The sequence below is a fragment of the Choloepus didactylus genome, chromosome 19 (genome assembly GCF_015220235.1).
Source record: "Choloepus didactylus isolate mChoDid1 chromosome 19, mChoDid1.pri, whole genome shotgun sequence".
NCBI classification, from domain to species: Eukaryota; Metazoa; Chordata; class Mammalia; order Pilosa; family Megalonychidae; genus Choloepus; species Choloepus didactylus.
This window is the reverse complement of record NC_051325.1, coordinates 10,462,294-10,479,929: the sequence shown is the minus strand read 5'-3', so window position 1 is coordinate 10,479,929 and position 17,636 is coordinate 10,462,294. Positions and strand designations below refer to the sequence as shown.

At 44.9% G+C, this 17,636-nt stretch overlaps 1 pseudogene; it reads left to right on the top strand.

Moving 5' to 3' along the window:
* The first annotated feature begins 13,746 nt into the window (after positions 1–13,746).
* Positions 13,747–15,063, top strand: LOC119516066 (annotated as a pseudogene).
* Positions 15,064–17,636: the final 2,573 nt, after the last annotated feature.

Here is a 17,636-nt window from a genome sequence, read left to right as displayed (position 1 = left end):
ATAAATGGTTCTACATAGTTCCGGGGATTTGGCTGCCTCGAGAGTGTCCTAGATTCCTGGGAAGACATTTTCAGTTTGGTTTTGCTTTGTTTGAGGGAGGGGCGAGGAGAGTTGTAGGCTACAGATTCAAGTTATTTAAAGGATGTTAGAATATTTAGATTTTGTTGAGTATATGTTTTTCATAAGCATGTATCAGAACTTAACCCTTTTCTGAAAAAGTGTGCAATTCAGGTAAGATTTTTCAATTAGTCAGGGTAGGATAGAAAGTGCTGCAGTAAGAAATACCCCCCTGAATCTCAGTTGCTTAACACAACAAAAGTTTAATTTTTTTTTATTTAATAAATTTTATTTTGAAATAAATTCAAACTTACAGGAACAGTTGCAAAAACATACAAACCCCATACATAGAACTCCAGCATATCCCGACCACCCGCCCCCTATACCCTGATCCACCACCTTTAACATCCTATCACACCACCATTTCTTTCTTTCCCTCCCTCTCTCCCTCCCTCCCTCCCTCCCTATCTATCATCCATCATCTATTGCTCTGTCCTCAACATATGAGAGCAAGCTGCACATATCTTTGAACAAACAATATAATTCACATATACCTTTCCCATGGACAAGAACATTCTTTTATGCAATCCCATTAAGTACAGCTAAGAAGTTCAAGAAATTCAACATTGATACAAAGCTTACATTCTATGTTTCCTTTTTTGTTTTTTTTCTTATGTCCCATCTGTGTCTCTTTGAGCCTCCTCTCCTCCATCCTCAAATCCCATCCAGGATCATCCTTGGCATTTAATTTTCATCTATTTAGACTGTCTTTTTTTCTCAACTGTGGAAACATATATACAGCCCAAATCTTCCCATTCCACCCCACCCCAGCATTCCATTAGTGGGATTAATCACATTAAAAATGTTGCAATGCTATCACCTTACCACCATCCATTACTAGAAGTTTCCCTTCAACCCAAACAGAAACGCTCCACTCATTTATTAACTCCCCATTGCCCCTTCCCCCGCTTCTTGTAACCCATATTCTACTTTTCATCTCTATGGTTCTATTCTCTGATACTTTCTTTGTGTTTACTGTGGGACTTAAATTTAACATCTTAAATCTATAACAATTTTGTTTTTCTTTGATGCCAACTTAACTTCAACATGACACATAAACTATGTTCCTATACTCCCTAATTCCCCCACCTTTATGTAGTTCTTGTCAAAAATTGCATATTTTACATTGAGTCCAAAACCACTGATTTATCATTACAGTTTATATATTTTAGATCCTGTAGGAAGTAAATAGTGGAGTTACAAATCAAAAATGCAGTAGTATTGGTATTTATATTTACCATGTGATCTTTATTGGGAATCTTTATTTCTTCATGTAGTTTCAGTCAATTGTTTAGTGTCCCTTCCTTTCAGCCTGCTCAACTCCCTTTAGCATTTCTTATAGGACTGATCTACTGGTGCTGAAGTCCCTCAGCTTTTGATTATCTGGGAATATTTTCATCTCCCCCTCATTTTTACCCTCCAGGTGTTTGTGAATTCTCCAAGTCTCTGATGGTTATTGACTTCTATTTGTATTCCATTGTGGTCAGAGAATGTGCTTTGAACAAATTCTTTTTTTTTTTAATTTATTTATTGAGGCTTGTTTTTATGTCCCAGCATACAGTCCATTCTGGAGAAAGATCCGTGATCACTAGAGAAGAATGTGTGTCCCGGTGACCTGGGATGTAGCATTCTGTATATGTCTGTGTTAAAATTCTCTATATTTCTCTCTCCTTTCTTTGTTTCTCTGTTGGTAGAGCTCCCTTTAGTATCTCAAGTAGGGCAGGTCTTTTATTAGCAAAATCTCTCAGCATTTGTTTATCTGTGAAAACTTGAAGCTCTTCCTCAAATTTGAAGGAGAGTTTTGCTAGATAAAGTATTCTTGGTTGGAGATTTTTCTCTCTCAGAATTTTAAATATGTCATGCCACTGCCTTCTCGCCCCCATGTTGGCCACTGAGTAGTCACTATTTGGTTTTATGTTGTTTCCTCTGTATGTGGTGAATTGCTTTTCTCTTGCTTTCAGAACTTGCTCTTTCTCTTCAGTATTTGACAGTCTGATCAGAATATGTCTTGGAGTGGGTTTATTTGGATTTATTCTATTTGGAGTTCGCTGGGCATTTATGCTTTGTGTATTCATATCGTGTAGAAGGTTTGAGAAGTTTTCCCCAACAATTTCTTTGTATACCCTTTCTAGACCTTTACCCTTCTCTTCCCCTTCTGGGACACCAATGAGAGTTAAATTTGGACGTTTTATTTTATCTATCATATCACTGAGATCCGTTTCGATTTTTTTTATTTTTTTTCCCTATTCTTTCTTTTGTTCTTTCATTTTCTGTTCTGTGGTCCTTGAGGAGGCTGAGTTGTTGTTCAGTTTCCTCTAATTTTGTATTATGAGTATCCAGAGTCTTTTTAATTTGGCCTACAGTTTCTTTAATTTTCATAAGATCTTCTATTATTTTATTTACTCTTGCAATTTCTTTTTATGCTCTTCTAGGGTCTTCTTTATGTCCTTTATATCCTGTGTCATGCTCTTCTTCATGTCCTTTATATCCTGTGCCATGCTCTCATTGTCTGTCTATAGTTCTTTGATTAATTGTGCCAAGTACTGTGTGTCTTCTGATCTTTTGATTTGGGTGTTTGGGTTTGGGTTCTCCATATTGTCTGGTTTTATCATATGCTTTAAGATTTTCTATTGTTTTTGGCCTCTAGGCATTTGCTTTACTTGATATGGTTCTTTCTGGATATAAAAAATACCGATCTCTAAACTTTCTCTAACTAGGCAGCAGATGGCATCTGAGAGTCACCTATTCCCCTCAAGTCAGTTCTCCCTGACTTTGTCTTGTGGTGTGTGTGGGGATCTGACTCTTGTGGGGTCCAGTTGGTGCACTTAATTTGGGCATGTTGTCAGTGCTGTCTGCCCTGAATGAGGGGCATGTGTCTGAGCGGTTAGGGAGGAAGGGCAGCTTTAATAATCAAACCTCCCAGGTGTTCCCAGAGATTTAAGGCTGTTCTCTGCTGCTGACCCAAAAGTTCTTGGTATTGGCGTAGGTTCCCTGGGATTTCCGAGCAGGCTCCCCTTCCCTGCTGTGCTCTTCCAGGACCTCTGCTGAGGGAGGGCTGTGCCACATCACAAGTGTGTACCAGCCTCCAGGGAAGCCCTGGGTCACCGGGCCATGCAGGGGCATTCCCAGCCTCCTTCAAAGATGGTTGAATGAGGCACATTAACTTCCCCCTTTTCATACAGCTCTGCCCTCCCAGCTCCGGGAGAGTCAGCCATGGGTGTATTAAAGGCCACTGTCCACGGCCGATATTGTGGCATGTGCACAGTGCTGTGGGAAAGACTCTCCGTCACACTGGGTTTCCTGGCGCAGCTCTGGGCTATGGGCCTGGCCCCGGGCAGGAGTGTCCCCCGCCCGCCAGGGAGATGGCTGCAAGTCATGCAGTTTTTTCTCCTTTTGGCTCCCCTTTGCTCCCCTGGCCCTGAGGCAACCAGTAGCAGGTGTGGGAAGGGGTATCCTCCATGCCAGACACCGAGGCGTTAGCCCAGCCTGCTCCCACCGTGCTTTACTGCACGGCTCTCCTGGTCGTATCTGCAGCTGCTCCCAGGCTTTTTTTTTTTTTTTTTTTTTTAAAGAACTAGTCCATCTCCAAATGCCAAGCCACCATTTCCCCACACCACAGCACGGCCGCGGGACTCTCAGCCAACTCACTCACTCGTTTAAGAATGCAGACTCCTGGTTTCACCAAATGCACGGTCTCTGTGGTTTTAGCAGACCTTATCTGGCTGGTGCATCACTGAAACTGGTGTTCTGGGTCACTTTCTGGTTTTTATCTAGTATTTTTCACGGAGGTGTCTTTTTGCCCTGTCTCACCTAGCCGCCATCTTAGGTTCTCCCAAAGGTTTAATTTTTACCCGTGGAAATCCAACATAGCTTAGGCAGCTCTCCTTGACATTTCTTTTCCAATGGTGCTTCCTTTGGCTTCTGAGATGATTCCCTCTTACAAGGTCTCGGACTTGAAACACGTTTGTTCCAGATACATGCACAGCAGAGAGAGAGTATCTAATTTCCTTCTCCCTCTTTCCCATCTCCCTCTCTGTTTTCCTGATAATTCTTGCTAAATGTTTATCTGCATCTACTAGTCTTTTCACTCTATATGTGGTTTAGTTCATTACTTCCCTTTTCCTTCTTTAAAAATTTTGATATTTTATCATTAATTTCCTTTCTACTTCATTTAAGATTATTGTGTTCTTTTTCTATCATTTCTCACTTTTTAAAAAATGCATTGAGGAGTATAAATTTCAAGGTAATACTGCATTCATTCCCATTTGCAAGTTTTAAAATTTATTATATCTGTTGTTTAAAAATAAGTCACCATTGAGTTATTTGGGGATAAGTTATTAACTTATCCAACAACATGCTTTAGTTGTATTTTTACTATTTTTGTGGGGGTTTTTTTTACTAATTAAATTTAAAGCTGATTTTTTTAGTTTTACCAATTTATATTACTATGCTAAAAAATTTTTCATATTCAACAAGAAAGTAACATCTCATTTCCACTCAAATAGCAATTTCATTGTCAATCCAACTGTGCTTGTTTTGATACCAACCTGCATCAAATGATGCATTAAAAACTACTAAGCACTTTATAGTGGTAGACCTTGCAGAGATTTTAAAGAATCTTAAAATATGATCTATTCCTTTCAAATAGTATATAATTTAGTTGCAGAAAAATCCATCTATACTGTTTTGGTTTGCTAAAGCTGCTGGAATGCAACATACCAGAAATAGGTTGGCTTTTTCAATGGGGATTTATCAGCTTACCAATTTACAGTTCTAGGGCCATGAAAATGTTCAAATTAAGGCATAAAGAGTAAGATACCTTCTCTGAGGAAAGGCCACTGGCATCTGGGTTCCTCTGTTGCATGGGAAGTCACATGGTGATCTCTGCTAGTCCTTCTCCTGGGTTCTGGTTACAAAAATGGCTTTTTCCTGTGGTGTTTTCTCTCTAAGCATCTCTGAGGTTTCTCCAAATGTCCCTGCCTTTTATCTTCTCACAGAGGACACCAGCAAGGGGGTTAAGACCCACCTTGAATGGGTGGGATCACATACCCATGGAAACAACCTAATCAAAAGGCCCTGCCCTCAATCGGTCTGCATCCACAAGAATGGATTAAAAGAACATAGGCTTTTCCAGGGTACATAACAGATTCAAACCAGAATACATACCTAGAAACTAACAATATAATTGGGTATTTTTATCTGATAAGACCAAGTGGGATGGATTGAAGAGGAACTGGAAGACAAGAGACTTTTGACTATTATTTCCAAAAATATGGCAGAAGAGATATCCTGAAGTACCCTCCTCAAATAAACCCAAAGTTTCTGATTAAAATATTAAACATGTTACTATTTTGCAGTCACTTTTTATTAATTTAATGATAATTTACTGTGCAATTTAAACTACTAATTTAATTATGTTATCGTCAAGAAATACAATTAATCCAAATAGTGTTATTGTTGGATTATCAATGTTGTTGCCATATTTTGCCACTTTAACCTCAATATTATCAGATCATTGTTTGAAAAATGTACGATCTATGATGGGTACAGGGATTTACAGAAAACTATTGAAGTGGAATAGTTAACTGTAATTTTCAACTCAACTGTGTCCTTTATGATGTTTAGCTGATTTGATATCAGCTTCTGCTAGATGTATTAGAATCTCCCAACACGACTGTGCAGTTGTCATTTTTCCTTGTAATATCAATTGTTCTGTCACACTATTTGTTGCAGGTTTATGACGATTATAACTGGTGATGGATTGCTTTTTCAATCTCATATCATGTGTCTCTTTATGACTGTTGGTGCTTTCAGCATTAGACCCAATCATGTGCTGTATTCCTATTGCTACAAGAACATCCTCTTAGTTGTCATTTGCTACTGATGCTAGGAAAAGCATTGAAGTGGAAAGCAATAAAGTTCTTTTAATGTGAGCTACTGACTTCTGTACTCAATGGCTCTCTTGTTAGCGGGGGGGGGGGGGGGAGTTTATCCATCTCTGCCCTAATGTGAGGGAGAAGCCTGGCTTTGGCCCTTGTTGCTTCTGTGGTTTAGGATGGAGAACACACACCCACGGCGCAGGGGGATGTGGGATTGCTCCATGCGGAGTGAGGAGAGGACAACAGGTGACGATGTGGGGAGCATTGTGGGAGGGGGTGGATGAGGGTCCCTGGAGCACCTGAGCCAGACACCCCTCCAACCTGGACCCTCATTTCTGGAGCAGGCACTACACTCTCACTCTCTCTCTATTTGCTGTGCCCTCCCTGGCAGACAATTGGGTATATTTTGATCATTGTGGGAGTGAAAATAACTCCCAGATTCTATGCTTGGCTGTCTTATCTGTGGCAGCAACAAGCCCTGCCTTAATGCTCTGACCCCAGGGTGGTGGCCCGAGTCCAGATGCCCGTGAAGTGAAAAATGTACAAGTTCCAAATGTACCTGCAGCAGAGATAATGGAAGTAGTTACAGTGCAGAATGATTCCCCATGTGGGCATGGAACTTTCCAGCTAACACAGCATTTCCACCTCATGACCCAAATTCATGCCCCCAAATATCATGCTTTTGGGAAGGCATGGGCACTTCTATCCCCAGTGGGAAGTGGGAAACCAAGGCACAGAGGGTACAGGTGCACAGAGCATGGCTGAGCTCAGTGGCACTCAGGTCTCCCAGCCCAGGTGCCCCGTGGTTCCTGGAGGAACTCAGTTGAATTCACAGGAGCCATCCAACAGCTTGGAGGGAACCCTCAGGTCTCAGTGGGCCTCACACCATGAATTGTCATTTCTTACTCACAGCCCAGGGTGGAAAGGGCTGGCCATAGGGCCCAGGGTCCTTGCTGCAGGAACCACTCAGACACAGACCCTTTCCTCATGTCCATGGGCTCAGAGTCCCCATCTGTGTTCTCCCTGTGCCCTGCAGTCCTGGTAGAGAGGATGTGCAGGAGCTCAGGAGCTCACAGGTGTTTCGCCAACCTGGAGAGGCCAACTTCAGGAACTCCCTCACTCCACTGTCCAAGCTCCATCACAGGCTGCACCTGATGTCCCTGTGTGCTGGAAGGAATCGAACGAGCTGCTGAGCACATGGCATCGTTTCTGTCACTCTGACCTTGGGCCTCTGACTTCTATGGCCATTCCCATCGTGTCTGCAGGAAGCCTGAGGGCAGGCCTCTCTCTGTCCCCAGTTGACTGACTCAGCTGCCAGCTCCTACTTGTCTTTTCTGGAGCCTCTTCTGGCATGAGGATGCTCTGCCATAGTAGTGGGCCTGAAGAGCTGGGGAATAAATGAAAGCCTGGGGAGTAGGCTGCAACCCCAAGGAGAACTTTGCATTTCCCAGCCCCTTGGCTTGCATGCTCACCTTCTCTTCACCCACAAAGGTAGCTCTTGGCAGCTCAGCCCTTTGGCCCTGCCCCTTCCCAGCCTTGCTGCCCCCCTCCCTGCTGGTGCATCCATGGTCATCTTCTACCTGATGTCTTGCATCTGTGTTCTCTTCTCAGGGTCTGAGTCTGAGGGAGTGTCTGATGCAAATCAAAGGTGCCCAGGTCCATTCGGGCACTGGGGGCACAGTGTGGCTGGGATGGGTGTCCAGGAGCCCCTCCCCTCCCACTTCTGCTTCTCCCCTTCCTCTTTGGCTGAAGATGACTTTACACAGCTTTGCAGAAGGGAGGTGGAGTCACATTTAGGGAGGGCCAGGGTGTAAGAGCAGAGGGGGCAGCCAGGAGGGAGGAGTCTGCACTGGAGGACAGGAGGTTAAGCACTGCACCTGCGCCGGGGGAGGATCCTTTGGGAGCTGGAGCAGCCAAGGCCACGGCAGCCCAGCAGCCCCAGCCATGCCCAGCGTGCAGCAGACAAGGGCTCTTCCCTGGAGGAGGCTCCTGCTTCTCCTGGGGCTCCAGCTCCTGGGGACGCACGCCTGGATTCCCTCCGAGCTAATCAGGGATAAAAACCTGGACGACATGGTGCGGTATTTCCCAGCCACAATGGAGTACGCCCTGCACACATTCAACGTCCACAGCAGAGACACCTTCGCCTACAAGCTGCTGCGAATCCTGAGCAAATGGCAGGAAGAGGTGGGTCACAGGTTCTTCCTGCACTGCTCGCTCAAATCCGCTGGGACACCAGGGGTCCGGGGTGGGGGGTCTCATCAGAGAATCTCAGTTCACCATTTGAAGTCCATACTCAAGTGAATTACAGCATAATTTGGTTCATTCCAATTTTTGTAAAAGATTTATCTTTGAAGAGTTTTAAACGTTCCGTTTGTTTTACTGACATGTGAGATATATTTGTCAGTCCTCGTCAGTTTTATGCAATTGTTTAACTGAAGAATGACTTCAAAATATGGGCTATTAAGTAAATGAAGATGCGGAGTAAGGCAAAAAGCTTGAAAGAAAATGCCCACAGACATGGACTGAGAAAATATTTCAAGAAATAAAATAAAATGAGATAATTAGAAAGCCAGAGAGAGCAACAGAAAGAGAAGGAGTATGGAAGGAAGAGAGTAGGGGGGAGAGAGTGACATAGAGAGAGAAGGGGTAAGGAAGGGAGGGAGGGAGCAAAGAAGAGAGGGAAAGAAGGAGGAAGGGAGACAAAGAAGAGATGGGGGAAAGAGGCAGAAGGAGAGAGGAAGAGCAGTTGAGGATTCAAGGAGTGATAATGATTCTCTGTTGGTGTTCAGGTGGATTCTCTGATTCCCACTTGCCCTGAGTCCTTGAAGAGATCTCCATCTTCAGTCTACTTCTCAGTGGACTGAGCACTAGTTTGCACTCTTTTCCATATCTTCGTCCTTAATGGAACCACTACAGAATTCCATCAGGAATGCAATCTTCATCTGAGCCTCAGGCCTTAGCCATAAAGCTTTCCCCCAGAAGGAATCCTTCCTGTCTTCTGTGCCAAAGCCTGCAAGGAAGACCAAGCAGTCCCCACCCTACTGAAGCCTCTGGGGGCACTTCTTGGCATTCCCAGATGGCTCTGCAGCCTGGTTGTCCAGCTCAGCCTGCAGCCCATTGTGTAGTTGTGGAATCAGGGACCACTGGGTGGGATGAGTGGGAGATCATGGGACAGAATGAAACAGGATGGAATGGAGACACAAAGTACAGCAAATTTCAGAGTGCATTCTTAAATAGGGGAACACGTTGTTTCTTGAAACTATGTTCCAAGTATGTGCAAATGTGTGCCCCCAGTGTGACATATTTCCTGGTATAGGTGCAGGTGGAAGTCTTAACAACGCTGCTGTAGATAAGACCCCCTCTCTCAGGGCCCATATTGTCCATCAGTCTTTGGCACAGTCAACCCCTCCCAGGCAGACGGGCAAAGTAGCAGCTGCCATCCTCTAGGATTGCAGCTCTAGCTTCAGAAGCTTGCTGATGGGGAGGGGGGACTGTACCATGGGTGTGGAAGAGAGAAGGGTCTCACGTTCACGTGTGACTCTGTCTTCCCCAGAGACCTCCATCATGCCCACCTGCCTCTTTGTTTGTGACTCCCCAAACTGGCGGTGGCCCACCTTGTGTTTGACTTCCGGGGAGCAGAAGGTTGGGCTCGTGCGGTGGGAGTGCTGGGTCCCTCCCTGCACCCAACACACTGACTCGAGCAGCCACTTGAGGTGACGAGCAGGGGTGTCTCCACGTTGACGAGTGTTTGTGCCGCTGGTCCGTAGGCAAATCCTGACTTGGTGTTCTCCATGGAGCTGGAGCTGAGCCGGACCACGTGTAAGAAATTTGAGGAGGACATTGACAACTGTGACTTTCAGAACCCCCCAGGGAACCATGTAAGACTCTAAACTGATCTCTGGTCATTTTTATTCAGCTGTGGATAACACCTGGGGCAAACTTGAGAACACCTTCCCAAGTTGAGCAGGCTAGGCTGGGGACCAGCCCTGGTCAGTCCCAGCTTCCCGGGCTCTGCCACACTCTCCCCACCCAGGCTGTCTACACCCCTGGCCACGCCGAGGTTCAAACTGCTCTTGGTGCCCTTGTGTCCTGGGGTCCTGGCTCACCAAGTGGAGGAGTTCCCCTCTCTGGTCTTCATTCCCTAGCTCCTTTCCTTGCCTTTAGGAAAAGGAGTCCAAGAGGAGTGATCTCAGGGTGTTCCCTGGCACTGACCCAGGGCCTGTGGGGGATGGAGCTGAGGAGGGTCCCAGCTCTGGGGAGGTTGTCATGACTCTCCATCCTAGCTCCCCATTTTCAGCCCTTCTGAGGTCCCAGGACTGGAATTGGGAGCTTCTGGGGCAAGTACAAGCTGAGCCCTGGCTCTGGGATCGGTCCCCCAGTGAGTCAGCAGCTCACTGGGGCTATGGACTGCACGGGGCAGCCTGAGGGTTGTCAGGGACTGGACCCCAATCTGTCTTCCCTGGCAACAGGCTATGCCCTAGAGGACAGAGTGATGGCCATTTGTTTATGCCCATGCCACCAGCTTTCCAAGCCTCCTCCATCACTTGCTCATTCATTTAATTGCTCCCTCAGACCATCAGCTGCTTTTTCACCATCCGCACTGAGCCCTGGAAAACGGTGTTCACCCTCCTGAACAGCACCTGCGTGATGGGGAAAAACTGACTTGTGATCACTCTGCAGACCTGACCCGCGTTGTTCTCCTTTCCTTGGAACCAGTGTTTCTCTCCTAGTGGCTCTTCAAGGGCTCAACAGAACCATGTTCTCTTGTTTCTTTGGTTTCTAACTCTCTGGGAACTCACAGGTGCCATTTGGATCCTGTACAATGCAATACTCACTTCTCCAGTTTGATCATGTAGAATAGATCATTAAACATCAGCATGCTAAGAAGCCTTGTGTGCAGTGGTTTCTGGAGGGAGGGGAAGGACAGTGAGTGGAGGGAGTCATAGCAGGGCTGTGTTGGGGGCCCGGGGTGGTGCACCCACTGAACTCAGGGTCCCACATGGCCTTGCCCTGGCCTTGTACCAGACTTGAATGAATAAGACCTTCCCACCACCTCTCCTATCTGCTTCCCCTTTGGCTCTTTGCCTGGACATGGCTCAACTAGAAGAAGCGGAAAGTCCCTTTACCCAGTGTGGTTCCAGCATATGTTTTCCAAAGAGGTCCACACCATTCATTCCACTCCACTGCCATTTCCCAGGCTCTGTCTTGGAAACAGTCTCCTGTGTGGTCAGCACACCAGGAGGAAGGAGAGGCCCTAGGCCCCAGGTGAGCAAAGCCCTCTCCATTAGGGCATGGATGAGAGAAGCCAAAAAGTCCAGCATCCTTGACTCTGGATCTTTACACAGATGCATTACTCCTTCTCTTTAGATGTTACAAGTGTGTGTTTCTCAGTTGTCATTCATGCTGAGTGTCTTCTCCAGGACATCTGGGTCTGACATGGTCCCCATGGTGTCCCCAGGTCCTGAGCAGTGTGTGCAGGTGATGGGGGCACTTCGCAGGCTTGGTGGGACCAGCACTGAGCGACCTGTTCCAGTAGGAAGACCTCTGCTGCCCACCTGTTCCTGGCTCCTGGGGATGACCTGGTCCCTTCCCTTCCTTCCCGAATCTGGGGGTTAAGGAGTTGAGCATGGCTGTGAAATGGGTCCTGTGAGCAAATACGATGCAGAGGCAGAGGCAGGAATCTGTTGGAACACATTGTCCATAGAATTGCGGGGCCTCAGTCCCAAAAGAGCATGGGGACCACAGGCCGAGTTGCAGTGCTGGAGACCCAATCATTCTCCAGATCTGTGAGTCTAGCAGGGACTCTGCACCCTCCATCTCCTGGCTGTTCACCTGGGGCAATGATGTTGGCTTGGTTGACCTTGCAGCTGGGCATCAACGTGGCAGTGGAAGGAAATGTCTCAGTGCCCTCCAGCATGGTCTGTATTCTGCACCGTGGCTTTGGCCCCTCTGCTTCAGGGTATATTCAGACACTTTTCTTAATCATTCCCAAGGGAGGCAGGGCTGGATACGGCCCTGGGGACATAGTAAAGACAGGACTGAAGGCCAAGTGGCCTGAATTGGAGAAGTTGGGGGAGGTCATAGCAGACGCCGAGGGTCTCTCTCCTGGAGGTAGACATAGGGTGGCGGGGAGCTGGAGCTGGGGGGAGGCAAGGGGATGTCATGAAATAAACACAGGGACCACATCCAGGCTGCTGGGGCCTTTACCCCAATTTCCTCATGACTCCTACATATTCCCAGGAGAAAAGCCTGCAGCGGGGAGAGTTTGGGAGAGATACATAGACCTCTTCCCAGAGTCTTGAAGAATGAGGGGGGCTTCAGGCTCATGGTCAGAGTGAGCACACCTGTGGCCCTCCTCTCTCTGCTAAAATTGTTATTCAGTTAGAATAAAGATGTCAAACAAGAATGTCTCCACAACAAAATGGAAGCACTGTTGGACAGCTGAAAGGTGGTTAAATTTCTATGAGATATGAAGGCTGCCAGATCAGAGTGAGAGAGGAAATGGCAACCAGCACCCAGAAAGGCCACTGAAGAAGTGAGTCCTGCCTTCCTCAGTGCCTCCAGGCTGGAGGGTGATGTCCAGGATGAAGGTGAGCCTGTGCATGGCAGTGGGGGGGAGCAGGGAGGGTGTACTCTGGGTTTATTAGGGGGTTGACTAAGAGTTTAACTTCTGGATCAGCCAAGGTAGATCAAAAATCACCAGGAAACAGAGAAATTGAAAAACCCAAGTACAAAGATCAAGCCTCAAGTGCATTTTAGCAATCTATATTAAAAAATCCTTAGGGGTGACAAAACTACTAGAAGCGTAGTTTAACTTCTGGGAAATTTGCTTATAAAGAAAATGATAATCAGATGTACCACAACTGGATAAAAGAATATTCATTATGACGCTGTTGGTAACAGCTAAAAATTAGAAAAAAACTTGAATGATATATACTTCGACATTGGCTAAATATAAGAAAACATTTGAGGAGTGATGTGATCGATATGGTGATGTAAACATCCATTGAAAAAGCCTCCCCAGGGATTTAGTGAATAAAAGGACAAATTTCACTTGCTTTGAACTCTGGAGAAGGACTCCACAATGCTGAATTGAAGAAGAACAGAAAATCTGAGGCAGGAGAGAGTCCATCCTGGACTGCCGGTCGGTTCCCATGTCCCCTCCCCCTTACTCAGTCCTGTGTGACTCGGGAGCCACCCAGAGGCAGCCCAGCCCCGGGTCCCTCTCGCTGCAGACAGAGACTGCAGTGAGTTAGAACCCTGTGCATATCCAGGCACAGGGACCTAAGTCCGCAGAGACCCAGGGCGGAACAGGAGCTGCTGAGGTTGCTGCATATACAAAGACCCTCAGGGGACGAGGGGAGAGACCACCTTAGAAAGGCTGGTAAGAACTATTGTGACCAACCCAGTTTCAGGACACCTAAAGACAAAACAGACTTTTCTGAGGTAGCCCACCTTTCTGGATTGACCCCATCTGGCTCCCCAGGACTGGATATCCTAATAGGGAAGAAGCTGGAGGCAAGAAATCCTCACTGAGAAACAAAGTAGGAAGGGGTGTTAAACCGAACTGCTGTAAGTATAAGATAGGATGGGTCCCAGAACTGAAGAGTAAGGAAAATGGGGCATTGAATGAGGGCAAGAATTAAACAAATCATAGGAGCCTGGAAGAAAAGACTGCATGAAAACAGATAAAACAGGGTGAAGCCTGGCTCCCTGAAAGAAAAAAATCCTACCCTTGTGGCTCATCACCATGCCTGCTGACCTGTCCAAGAAGAAGGCAGCCAAAAAGAAGGAAGCTGCCAAAACTTGAAAGCGGCCCAGAAATGGACATAAAGAAAGCAGAGATGCTGTCACAACATCACAAGCGGCAGAGGAGAAAAATGAGGGGGCCAATGGCAGAATGGTCAGCAGAAGTGGATTTGCTGACCAAGGAGCGAGAGGAGTTTGTGATGAAGAAAGCTGTCACTCGAGCTGTCACTGGCATCCTGGCCTCTCATCCCAGCAGTACTGATGTCTACATTGTCAACCTCTCACTCACTTTTCATGGTCAAGAGCTGTTCAGTGACACCAAACTGGAGTTAACTTTGGGCCATTGCTACGCTATGGTCTTCTTGGCTTAAATGGAATTGGAAAGTCTATGCTGCTCTCTGCTATTGGGAAACATGAAGTGTCCATCCCTGAGCACATTGATCATTGATATCTACCATCTGACTCAAGAGATGCCCCCCAGTGACAAGACACCCTTGAAGTGTGTGATAGAAGTTGACACCGAGAGGGCCATACTGGAGAGGGAGGCCAAGTGGCTGGCTCATGAAGAGATGGATTGTGAGAAACCAGTGGAGCTGGATGAGCTCCTGGAGGAGCTGGATGCTGACATGGCAGAGATGAAGTTCTCATGGATCTTGCATGGACTGGGTTTCACACCTGCCATGCAGCGCAAGAAGCTAAACGACTTCAGTGGGGGTTGGAGAATAAGGGGTACCATTTCCAGAGTCCTCTTTATCTGACCCTTCATGCTGCTTCTGGATGAGCCCACTAACCACGTGGACCCAGATGCTTGTGTGTGGTTGGAAGAAGAACTCAAGTGCATCTTGGTCCTCGTCTCCCATTCCCAGGATTTTCCAAATAGTGTCTGTACTATTATGATATCATTAACATGCACAACAAGAAACTGAAGCATTGTATGGCTAATTATGATCAGCATGTGAAGATGCAACTGGAGCTGGAGTAGAACCAGATGAAGAGGTTTCAATGGGAGCAAGATCAGATAGCTTACATGAAGAAATACATTGCTAGGTTTGGTCATGGCACTGCTGTGCTAGCCCAGCAGACCCAGAGCAAGAAGACGCTACAGAAAATGATGGCATCAGGACAGACAGAGAGGGTTGTGAGTGACAAGACACTGTCATTTTATTTCCCACCATGTGGCAAGATCCCTCCTCCCATCATTATGGTACCAAATGTGCGCTTCAAGTATACAAAAGACGGGCCTTGCATCTACAACATTCTAGAATTTGGTATTGACCTTGATACATGAGTGGCTCTCTTGAGTTATATAACAAATTAGCTAACCTAGATGGAATGGAAAAATTCCTAGAAACACATAAACACCCAACACTGACTCAAGAAGGAATAGGAAACCTCAACAGACCAATTACAAGCAAAGAGATTGAATCAGTCATCAAAAACCTCCCAAAAAAGAAAATTCCAGGACCAGTTGGCTTCACAGGTGAATTCTGATTATTCCAAGAAGAATTAATACCAATCCTGCTCAAACTCTTCCAAACAAATTGAAGAGAAGGGAGCACTATCTAATTCATCACCCTAATACCAAAGCCAGATCAAATTACCACAGGAAAATTACAGACCAATTTCTCTTGTAAATATAGATGCAAAAATCCCCAACAAAATAATCAGAAATCAAATCTGACAGCACATCAGAAGAATTATATAGCATGATCATGTTGGCTTTATCCCAGATATTTTCAACATAAGAAGATCAATTAATGTATTATGTCACATTAACAAAAAGAAGGGGAAAAACTGCATGACCATCTCAAGTGATGCAGAAAAAGCATTTGGCAGAATTCAGCATTCTTTCTTGATGAAAACACTTAGGAATAGAAGGAAACTTCCTCAACATGATAAAGGCATATATGAAAAACCCACAGCTAATGTCATACTCAATGTTAAAAGACTGAAAGTTTTCCCTCTAAGATCTGGAATAAGTCAAGGATGTCCACTGTCACCACTGTTATTCCTTATAATACTGGAAGTTCTAGCCAGAGAAATTAGGCAAGAAAAAGAAATAAAGGGCACCCAAATTAGAAGGGAAGAAGTAAAACTTTCATTAATTGTAGATGACATAATCCTATAAATAGAAAGTTCTGAAAAATTGACAACAAAGCTACTAGAGTTAATAAATGAATTCTGCAAAGTGGCAGGGTACAAGACAAACACTGCAAAATCAGTAATGTTTCTATACACTAGTAATGAATGAGCTGAGAAGGAAATAAAGAAAAAAATCCATTTACAATAGCAGCTAAAAGAATCAAGTTTCTAGGAATAAATTTAGCCAAAGATGTAAAGGACTTGTACAGGGAAAACTGCAAAAAATTGCTAAAAGAAATCAAAGAACGTCTAAAAAAATAGAAGGATATTCCATGTTCATGGGTTGGAAGACTAAATATTGTTACAATATCAATTCTACACAAAATGATTTACATATTCAATACAATCCCAATCAAAGTTCCAACAGCCTACTTTGCATAAATGGAAAAGTCAATTATCAAATTTATTTGGGGGGATAAGTTGTGCCAAAAGGCCAAAAATATCTTGAAAAAGAAGTAGAGTTGGAGGACTCACACATCCTGATTTTCAAACATATTACAAAGCTACAGTGGTCAAAACAGTATGGTACTACCATAAGAATAGATATATAGACCAATGGAATTTAGTGGAGAGTTCACAAATAGACATAGGTGTGAGTATGGCCAACTGAGTTTTGATAAGACTGACAAGTCCATAACTGGGACAGAACAGTCTCTTCAACAAATATGGTGCTTAGAGAACTGGATATCCATATGCAAAAGAATGAAAAAGGAACCCTATCTCATACCTTATACAAAAATGAACTCAAAATGGACCAAAGACTTAAATATAAGGGCCAGGTCCATAAAACTCCTCTAAGAAAATGTAAGGAAGCATCCTTGAGATCTTGTGGTAGGCATTGGTTTTTTAGACTTTAAGCAATGAATAGATAAATGGGCCTTCCTCAAAACTGAATACTTTTCTGCTTCAAAGGACCTTGTCCAAAGGGTGAAAAGGAAGCCAACTCAATGGGAACAAACATTTGGAAACTGCATATCTGAGAAGGCTTTAATGGGCAGAATATATAAAGAAACCCTACAACTCAATAATAAAAAGACAAACAATCCAATTTAAAAAATGGGCAAAAGATTTTAATAGACACTTCTCCAAAGAGGATATACAAATGGCTAAAAAGCACATGAGAAGATGCTTAACATCACTACCTGTGCCGGTTTGAATTATTATGTCCCCCAGAAAAAGCCATATTCTTTGATGCAATCTTGTGGGGGAGACATAATAGTGGGGATTAAGTTGGAACGTTTGGATTAGGTTGTTTGCATGGAGATGCACCCCACCCAACTGTAGATGATAACTGATGGGATATTTCCATGGAGGCATGGCCCCACCCATTCAGGGTGGGCCTTAATCAGTGGAGCCATATAAATGAGCTTACTCAAAGAGAAGGAACTCAGTGCAGCTGTGAGTGACATTTTGAAGAGGAGCAAGCTTGCTAGAGAGGAACGTCCTGGGAGAAAGCCATTTTGAAACCAGAACTTTGGAGCAGAAGCCAGCCACTTGCCTTCCCAGCTAATGGAGGTTTTCCGGATGCCATTGGCCATCCTCCAGTGAAGGTACCTGATTACTGATGTGTTGCCTTGGACACTTTATGGCCTTAAGACTGTAACTGTGTAGCCAAATAAACCCCCTTTTTCTAAAAGCCAATCCATCTCTGGTTTTTTGCATTCCGCAGCATTAGCAAACTAGAACACTACCTATTAGGGAAATACAAATCAAAACCACAATGAGATATCATTGTACACCTACTATAAT